Here is a 10,386-nt window from a genome sequence, read left to right as displayed (position 1 = left end):
CCCTGGGCCAAAGGCAGGTGCTAAACCGCTGAGCCACCCGGGCTGCCCTCCGGTGCTGGATATGCAGTGAGACTTACCCTCCGGGAGTTCACAGTCCAGTAGAAGGAAGAGTGGTCCTATCACCCAGGTGGGGAGGCTGGAACTCTGAGACCCGCCCATGACCATCCCTTCTGTCACAGGTGCTCTTTCACAGCGAGTGTCTGTGACCTGCATCAGGCCCCGTCGCCCTCTCTGGAGTTCCAAGCATCAGTAAAACACAGAGAGTGTTTACGGGCCTCCTGTAGTCAGGTACATTTTTTAAATGTAACTTTAAAAAAAAAAGTGTGGAGGGAAAAAGGGAGTGTGGAAGGAACAACGTGCTCTCTACAGTTCCGAGGGCGCGCTTATTTTGGATTTGAAGGCTCAAGGCAAGTTTGAAGAGAAGAGGGCATTTAAAATGGGCTTGGGGGGTATCTGGGTGGCTCAGTGGTTGAGTGTCTGCCTTCGGCTCAGGTCGTGATCCCAGGGTCCTGGAATCAAGTCCCGCATCAGATTTCCCACAAGAAGCCTGCTTCTCCCTCTGCTTATGTCTCTGCCTCTCTGTGTTTCTCATGAATAAATAAAATCTTTTTTTTTTTTTTTAAGGGGCTTCGGGTAATAGAGTTTTGGATGAGCAGCTCTGGGAAATGGGAATTTAAGCTAAAGAAACTCACAATTGACAACAGAGGCACAAAGGGGGAGCAGTGGGATCCGTGATGGGAAAGGGTGGATGGGGGCAAAAGCCCAGAAGCATTCAGATGTGAATGAGCAGGTCCAATGGATATATGTGTCTCAAAGGCAATTTTCTCATTCTAAATTAACTGGAATCCAGTATATGTTAATCTGAGAGCTTGGTTAAGACAAAATGACAGATGGACTCTCTTCTTGTGCTAACAGCAGGTTTCTGGGGCTTCAAGACCAAGGGACTTTGTAAAACAAGTGCTGCTCTGTGCAACCTTGAAGAAGAGAGCCTGCCAGCCTCCCTGGTGGCTCTCCCACTTCCCACCTCTCCCCTCTTCTCCCTCCCTCCCTCCCCTTCCGCCCCCCTCCCTGGGCATCACTGACCTTGAATTTAACCAGGTTTATTCTTCCTTTTGCAAACAAAAATTGAGAATTTTGTTTCTTATATATACTGGCTTTTAGAACGTTTTGGAAAGTTCATGCTATGGGGTCATTCTATACCTGGATTGCTTACATTATACTGCAATGAGCAGATAGGGTCATAAACACTTGTTAGAAACACAATTTAACATTTTCAAGTAAGGTTGTAAATCAGAAGGCAGAACTAGATGCAACAGGATTTTAGAAGTGGGATAATTTTCCAAATGGGACAATTTATCTGTGAGCTTCTCGGAAGGCCAGGAAACAAATACCTTGGGATGCATAGCTTTTACTTGATAAAAGGAACATTTAGGCTCATCTGAGGAACCAGCTCTTCTTTTTTTTTTTTTTTTTTTTTTTTTTTTAGGAAAAAGAATGACATGGATTCTTATATAAATGCTGGTTGATGCTCTTAGCCAATTTTATGAAAGGTATAGAAGTTGTCTGTAAATGGATGTCTCATATTGAAGGGAATGACTGGAGTCTCCTTAAGCCTGACTTCTACAAGGAAGCTAAGATAATGTGATCCAGATACGTAGCTTTTAGATCTTCTCTCTTAAATCATGGCTAAGACTTTGGACTGGGAATGACTAATGTAGATAATCTGGCTGTTTTAAAAGTACAGATTCCTGGCCCTACATAGGCCCACTGATTCAGAGTATCCAGCAGGAGGCGCTCCTGGTAGGGAGGCTGCATTTTCTCAAGATCCCAGGTGAGTGATAATCAGTCTGGTCTGGAACCAAGGGTTCAATGTCTCTGATAACCACCAGGTGTCTCCACATTTCTGACAAACGCTGTTGATTCTCAGATGACTCCTCTGACCATCTCCTTTGAGTGCCAGGATTCTAAACTATAGATTAAAAAAAAATAATAAAAAAAAAAGACACAGGTTTAGATACTAAATATACATGAAGGAGTTGGCTTTCTTGGTGAAAATCTGGGGGGCTTGATGTCAGTGCCTGCCTGGGGAGCCACATGGTGGCCCAAAGTGAGGATCAAAAATTAAAAAAAAAAAAAAAAGTTGTCAAGTTTTCAAAAAAGAAGTACGGAAGGAAAGTGTTTGCTGGAGGAGACCTCAGAGATTTGCACCAAGTTCTACTGCAAGTGATTCCAGCTAGATGTTTCAACAATCAATGAACTTTACTTTGGGCCTCAAGCACTGATTTTAGCACAACTGCATCACTCTAAAGGGACCACGGGTATTTGGTTTCCTGAGAACTTTTTTATAGTGAAAATTAATATAAAGGGGCTAACTCTTAATCTGACTGCGAAAACAAAGATTTCTCTGAATGCACTTTACTATTAGTTTCCTTTTCTAAGTGTGAATACTCTGGAATAATCTGAAGTCAGAATATGTTCTAATAAAACATTATTAAAGGATAGGAAGGTGGGATCCCTGGGTGGCGCAGCGGTTTGGCGCCTGCCTTTGGCCCAGGGCGCGATCCTGGAGACCCGGGATGGAATCCCACATTGGGCTCCCGGTGCATGGAGCCTGCCTGTGTCTCTGCCTCTCTCTCTTTCTCTCTCTGTGACTATCATAAATAAATAAAAAATTTTAAAAAAAAGGATAGGAAGGAAGAGTGTCCTAAAGATTTAACGACAGGAATTGAAAGTTCAATACAGGGTTAGGAAAAGATATTGAGCAAATTTTATCAGAATAAAAAGAAGAAAAATAGGAGAAAAGGAAAATTAGAAATTGAATGCACAGGACTTAGTGGAGCACACTGCTGGCACAAATGAAAAATGATAGATTGTTGTGGACTAAATGTTTGTGTCTCCCCCTCACCCCAAATTCGTACATTGCATGCAGCCTTAATCCCTGACCAGACGGTATCTATGGGTGGGGTTTAAAGAAGTAATTAGGTATGGATGAGGTCATGGGGATGGAGCCCATCATGGGATTGGTACCCTTACAAGGGGATGAAGAGTAAAAAATTCTCTCTCCCTCTCCTCTCCATCCCCGACCCTTTCCCAGGTCTCCACCACCTGAGGGAGGACACAGCCACCTTCAGACTGAGTAGAGTGCCCCCACGAAACACCAGATCTGCTGGTGCCTTGATTTTTGGACTTCCTCACCTCCAGAATTGTGAGAAATAAATGTGTGTTATTTAAGCCACCCAGTCTATGGTATCTTTGTTATATCAGCCTGAATACAAATACTTTAGGAAACTGTTCAGTAGTTTAAGTCAAAGATATGTCTACCCTCTGGCCCAGAAATTCCACTTTTTTCTTTCAAGATTTTAAATTCGTTAGTTAACATATAATATAGTATTAGTTTCAAGGGTAGAGTTGGATGATTTATCACTTGCATATAACACCCAGTGCTCATTACAAGGGCCCTCCTCAATGCCCATCACCCATCTACCCCATCCCTTCACCCTCCTCCCCTCCAGCAACCCTCTGTTCCCTATAATTAAGAATTTTCCACTCTTGGTGTATATGTAAGAAAAAAATGAAAGCAAACTTACACAAGAATGTTTATAGCAGCTTTGTTCATAATAGCCCAAAGTGGAAAGACCAAATGTCTATCAATTGAAAAAACGTAACCAAACTGTGCCATATTCATACAGCGGAATTCTATATAAGAGATCAAAAGGAGGGATCCCTGGGTGGCGCAGCGGTTTGGCGCCTGCCTTTGGCCCAGGGCGTGATCCTGGAGACCCAGGATCGAATCCCATGTCGGGCTCCCGGTGCATGGAGCCTGTTTCTCCCTCTGCCTGTGTCTCTGCCCCTCTCTCTCTCTCTCTGTGTGTGACTATCATAAATAAATTTAAAAAAAAAAATTTAAAAAAAAAAAAGAGATCAAAAGGAAATACTGCAACAGCAAGGATGAAGAAGCATTATGATGAGCATAAGAAGGAACTATTACCAGTGATACACAAAAATATGAAAATATCCCAAAGAAAGTTTAAACTTTTCCTCCAGTTATCCATGGCTAGAAATGATGGTGGTATTGATACATATGTGTATATATATATATGCACATATATATGCATATATAAATGTTTATTGGGAAAAGCAAATAATTATATTATGTGGTTAGAAACCAAGATTTCCAGCCAAAGAAGATGAGAAATCTAGGTATATAAAATCTAAAATAAATTCTCCAAATTGGGCAGCATTGGTTTATATGCGGTATATATTTTATCTTAAAAAAAAAAAAAAAAAGGCATTTCCTAGGTCAGTCCTCTAAAAAGGCTTAGAATTAATACCCAAACCAGAAGCAATGAGTATGTCTGTGCCTCAATTATGGTCTCTAAATAACATTTCCCTTGAAAAGAACCACAGCTCCCTGGAGGAATGGCTGTTTCCAGATCTAGATGAGGAAATGTATTAGACAAGCCTGAAATGCTTTATTACACCAGAAGGCAAGAAAATCATCAAAGACTACTAGGATTATGTAATCCTAGTAAGGACCTCTAGTCAAAGTGAGACAATTTAACATGGGAAAATTGCCACAGTATATTGAAACATGAAGTAAAATGTAAAATGATTAAAAATTTACTTACATAATGATATTAACAAGAAACCTCATTGGTTACATTAGGAAATAAGGCATGAGCCAAACATTTATCCTGCCTGTTCTATATGAACTATATGCCTCAGGTAACTAAACAGGTTTTTTTTTTTTTTTTTTAGATGTCCCACAATTCAGTAGAAATGATAAAATAGAAGTATCACCACTTCACAACTCCTAATAAAATAATGAATGTAGGTGCAATTATTAATGTATGCTAAAATCATAAGGTGAAGCCTAATAGGGGACTTTATAAAGGATGGTTTAAGATGACAACACCTGAATGCAAATAATGAATCTTAATATAACAAAAAGGGATGAATATGTATTGAGTACCTCTTGTTGTGATGCAACCCAAAGAACATAGTACCACTTAAGAAGGATTCTTCCAAACAAAGCAAAATAAAGCCAGAGAACTTGAATTTGACTAACTCTGTAGATATACCACCTTACAGGAATACAAGAGAAAGATTTTCCTAAAAATTAAATGATACCAAAAATGAGGGAAACTCTCGAAAACTGTTCTGGTTTCTTCAACAACCAAAAAGTAAGAAAAGAGAGGAAGAAGAATCTATAGATTTAAAGAAACCTCAGAGACACCAACCAAATGCAACTTGTAGATTTTGTTTGGATTCCAACTTGAACAGCTACTTGGAAAAATAATTGTGAAACGATCAAAGACATCTGAATGCTCATTAGATTTGGTATTAAAGTATCAAAATCTAAGGCATAATAATAGCATTACTTTGTAGGTTTAAAATTCTTATATTTAAAATCTAAGATGAAAAACTTTAATTTCATATTTTAGAGATAATACTAAATTATTTACAGATGATATGTCTAGAGTTTGCTTTAAATTTTGGAGGGACAATAAAGAACAGAAAAACAATAGAGAAAATCAAAACTAAAAGCTGGTCCTTTAAAAAAGATCAACAAAACTGGGACACTAGGGGTGGCTCAGTGGGTTAAGCATCCAACTATTGATTTTGGCACAGCTCATGATCTCAGGGTCATGAGATGAAGACTCGCGTTGGGCTCCATGCTCAGTGGGGAGTCTGCTTAAGAATCTCTCTCTCCCTCTGTCCCTCCCCATGCTCACAAACACGTGCACTTTCCCTCTCAAATAAACAAATGAATCTTTAAAAAATCCAACAAAAGTGACAAACCTTTAAGTAGATTGACAAGAAGATAAAGAATACACAAATGACTAAAATCAGAAAAGAAAGGGACATTATTACTGATGTTATGAAAATAAAAGGGATTATTTTGTGGAATAAAAAGAGAATACTAGGAACAAATATCTTCCAGCAAACTGGATAACTTATATGACTGGTCAAATTCCTAGAAACACAGTTTACCAAAACTTAATAATGAAGAAGTAGAAAATCTGAATACTTGAAACTAGTAAGAAAATTGAATCAATAATCCAAAACCCCCAACAAAGCAAAGCCCTGGACAGATGGGTTCACCAGTGAATTCTACCAAAGATCTACATGGCATGTTTTATAGAAATAGAAAAACCTGCCCTAAAATTCACATGGTATCTCAAGGGACCATGAATGTCCAAAACAATGTTAAGGACAAAGTTGGAGAACTCACACTTCCTGATTCTGAAACTTTCAAGAAAGTTACAGTGACCAAAATGGTGTGGTACTGGCATAAGGACATACAGACCACTGGAAGAGAGCCCAGAAATAAACCCTCATTTATATGGTCAATCGATTTTTTAAAAGGATGAGAGATAATTTTTCAATGGAGAAAAGACAGTCTCTTTCAAAAGATGTTGCTGGGAAAGCTGGATATCCACATGCATGAAAACATAGTTGAAATCTTATACCATATGCAAAAATTCATTCAAAATGGATTAGAGACCTAGATATTATAAAAACTAGAACTATAACACTCTCAGAAGAAAACAGAAAAAAAATCTTCATGTTGGATTAGTCAATGATTTCTCCAGATACCAAAAGCACAGGCAACAAAATAAGTAAGTTCAAATTCATAAAAACTCAAGAGCGAAAAGACAAGCCACAGAATGGAAGAAAATATTTGCAAATCATATACCTGATTGATAAGGGACTAATACCCAGGATATATATATATATCCATAAGATTTATATATATATATATATATATCCATAAGATTTATATATATATATATATATATATATAATTTTTTTTTTTTTTTTACAAAATCATATCCTGCAGATCAACAGCAGAAAATAAGAAAGCTAAAAATGGGCAAAGGACGCCAATGGACATTTCTCCAAACATACAAATGGCCAGTAAACGCAGGAAAATAAGCTTAACATCACTAGCCACTAGAGAAATACAAATCAAAACCATAAAGGTAACTCTTCACACTCATTGCATGGCTAATTAAAAACAGAAACAAAAAACCCTGAAAACTCATATTGGAGAGGATGTGAAAAAATTGGAACACTTCTGCATTGCTTGTGGGTATGTAAAGTGATGTATCTTTGTGGAAAACAGTTTGGCAATTCCTCAAATGCTTACATACAGAATTACCACATAATTCAGTGATTCCACTCCCAGGTATGTTATCCCAAAGAATTAAAAGCAAAGACTCTGGGATCCCTGGGTGGCGCAGCGGTTTAGCGCCTGCCTTTGGCCCAGGGCGCGATCCTGGAGACCCGGGATCGAATCCCACATCGGGCTCCCGGTGCATGGAGCCTGCTTCTCCCTCTGCCTGTGTCTCTGCCTCTCTCTCTCTGTGTGTGACTATCATAAATAAATAAAAATTAAAAAAATAATAATAAATTAAAAAAAATAAAAAATAAAAGCAAAGACTCAAATAGATACTTATTCAATAACATTCATGGCAGCATTATTCTTAATAGTAAAAAAGTGAAACCACCCCAAATGTCCCTGGACAGATAAATAAATATAAAAATGTAGTACACACATACAATGGAGTATGCACCCTTAAAAAGGAATGAAATTGATACATGCAACAGTATGGATGAACCTTAAAAATGTTATGGAAAGTGACATAAGCCAGACACACAAAGTATTTTATGATTCCACTGATATGAAATATGTAGAATAAGCAAATTCATAGGCAGAAAACAGAGGTTACCAAGGGCAGGGAAGAATGGAGTTACTGTTTCGTGGATACAGTTTGTTTGGGATGAAAAGTTCTGGAAATGGATAGTGGTGATAGTTGCACAACAATGTGAATATACTTATTGCAACTCATATACTTAAAAATGGCTAAATAGCAAAATTTTATATTTTTCTGCAATAAAAAAACTTAATGAGTTAATATTTGTATCACACACATTAAAAATATCATGGAAGGGGTATAGATAAAACAAGATTAACCATGAGTTGAGAATGTTGGAACAGGGTGATGGTACGGGGGGCTCATTAGCATAGTTTCTCTTTTTTGTATACATTTGAAAATTCCTGTAACAGTTTAAAGTATCTGATACTGGGCGGCCCTGGTGGTGCAGCGGTTTAGTGCCACCTGCAGCCTGGGGTGTGATCCTGGAGACCCGGGATCAAGTCCCATGTCAGGCTTCCTGCATGGAGCCTGCTTCTCCCATTGCTGGTGTCTCTGCCTCTCTCTCTGAATGAATGAATGAATGAATGAATGAATGAATGAATGAATATTTTAAAAAGTATCTGATACTGAAAAAAAATCAATTTAAAAACACAGTAAATTAGTGGGAAGTGAGAAACTATTGGTTAAGTCATTACAGTGAATAATATCTAATACTAGTATTACATATTTTATGTAACACAATTACATAAGTATTATAATTACTCCTTAATGATATATAATAAGTTATGGTGCTAGACCCCTGTACTTCTCTACTGGGAAAAGTGGTAACTATCTACTGATAGTAATGTCAGACTGTGTCACTTCTCTTGCTGTTGGCTGGTTAGACAACTCATACCGCTGAAACTCAGGATCGCACAGCAAGAACAGACCTACTAAAGGTCACACAGCAAATTGGCAACAATGCTCTACAGTAGCAGCTCAGCTCCCTCCATTAGCACATTATAAATAAACTACTTTAAGTCAGCCTTGGTTGAGATCACAGTACTGACGTTCAAAACACTAGCCGTATGGACACCTGAGTGGTTCAGTCGGTTAAGTATCTGCCTTTGGCTCAGGTCAAGATCCCAGGGTCCTGGGATCAAGTCCCATGTCAGGCTTCCCCGCTCAGTGGGGAGTCTGCTTCTTCCTCTCCAACTTGTGCTCGCTCTCTCTCTCTCCCTTTTGCTCACTCACTCTCTCTCAAATAAGGAGTAAGATCCTGAAAAAACAAAAACAAAAACAAAAACCACTGGCCACAACTGTCAACAGCATTTATCAGGAAACCCATGGGAGATTAGGCAGTCTGTTGACTCACTTTGTGAATATAACACTGTTAACATTTTGCTATGAAGCTTATAGCCAAATTATAGATAGTTGCAGAGTGAAGACACTCATATAACCTAAGTATTAGGTTGCGGTAAAAGTTAATATTTTCAAATTTAAACTTGTTCTATATATTGTTACCATGATATGGAGTCCTGACTGCTTTGCAAGAAATTAACAAGGAAGCCTGGGGTTTAACTTGTACTTGTGTGAAATAGCAAGTTGCATTTACTCACAATTCATTAGAATGTGTATGAAACTAACTTACTGAAGTTGTGATTCACACTCCAGTTTTAGAAGAGCTAATTTATCTTCTGTGACTGTATTCAGTAACTTCAATTGTGTCTGAATGAATTGATTTACCAAGACTCTGTCTCCTCTGGTCTTTCCCTATAGGCCAGGATATAGGAAATTAACTCTGTGATCATGAAATTTATTTTATTATTTATAAGATTTTTATTATTTATTTTAAAGATTTTTATTTATTTATTCATGAGAGACTGAGTGAGAGAGAGGCAGAGACACAGGCAGAGGGAGAAGCAGGCTCCATCAGGGAGCCTGACGCGGGACACGATTCTGAGTCTCCAGGATCACGCCCTGGGCTGAAGGCAGGCGCTAACCCGCTGAGCCACCCGGGCTGCCCTGTGATCATGAAATTTAATTCTAAACATTATACACGTCCTTCCACACCAGATGGATATTAATGGCATTTTTTCCTGAGTTGTGGCCAAAGTAAAAAAGACAAATATATGGAAAAACATGGATCCAGTGGGTCTGACTCTGTTCCAATGAGTATTTGAAACATTGTACAAAAAATTTAACCTACTGTGGATTTTCTGAAAGCTAGTTGTCTGCATGGTGTTTATGGCTACATTAGCACAGGCTTTTAGCTTCATAAAGTAGTTAAGACAAAGAACCCAAAAGAAAAGAATAGCCAAACAAGATGATGTAGTACACAGAAATTACAATGGTCAATAAGACATATGAAAGGATGTTCAAAAAAAAAAAAGAAAGGATGTTCAACCTGAGACAAAGAATGCAAGCGGTCATTTTTACACATATCAGATTAGTAAATTTGATGGAGAGACAGAGGAAAAAACTCATATTTATTTTTTCACAGGAGTTTAAATTCATTTTTGCATGGTAACATTTATTAAAAGTTACATAACACACACTCTGACCTATCAATATTCACTGCAAATTTACACTCTGGGTATACTTGTAAAAGTGTGTGGTGTGTATTAATTTTCACGGTAGCATATTTTATAATGACAAAACATGAGTAATAAATGAGTGTTAGGAGCATATGCAGATCATAGAAGGTTACCAAACCTGTTTGGAAAAAGTAACATGGAAATGT

General features: G+C 38.1%; 1 long non-coding RNA gene across 1 annotated transcript; it reads left to right on the top strand.

Moving 5' to 3' along the window:
- The first annotated feature begins 1,492 nt into the window (after positions 1-1,492).
- Positions 1,493-3,235, top strand: LOC125754096 (uncharacterized). The gene is made up of 2 exons (XR_007407510.1): positions 1,493-1,831; positions 3,095-3,235. It is a non-coding gene; the product is annotated as an uncharacterized LOC125754096 (long non-coding RNA).
- The last annotated feature ends 7,151 nt before the right edge of the window (positions 3,236-10,386 follow it).

Source organism: Canis lupus, chromosome 31 (assembly GCF_003254725.2).
Source record: "Canis lupus dingo isolate Sandy chromosome 31, ASM325472v2, whole genome shotgun sequence".
NCBI classification, from domain to species: domain Eukaryota; kingdom Metazoa; phylum Chordata; class Mammalia; order Carnivora; family Canidae; genus Canis; species Canis lupus.
Note: the sequence above shows the minus strand (reverse complement) of the source record. Positions and strands in the feature narration are given on the sequence as shown.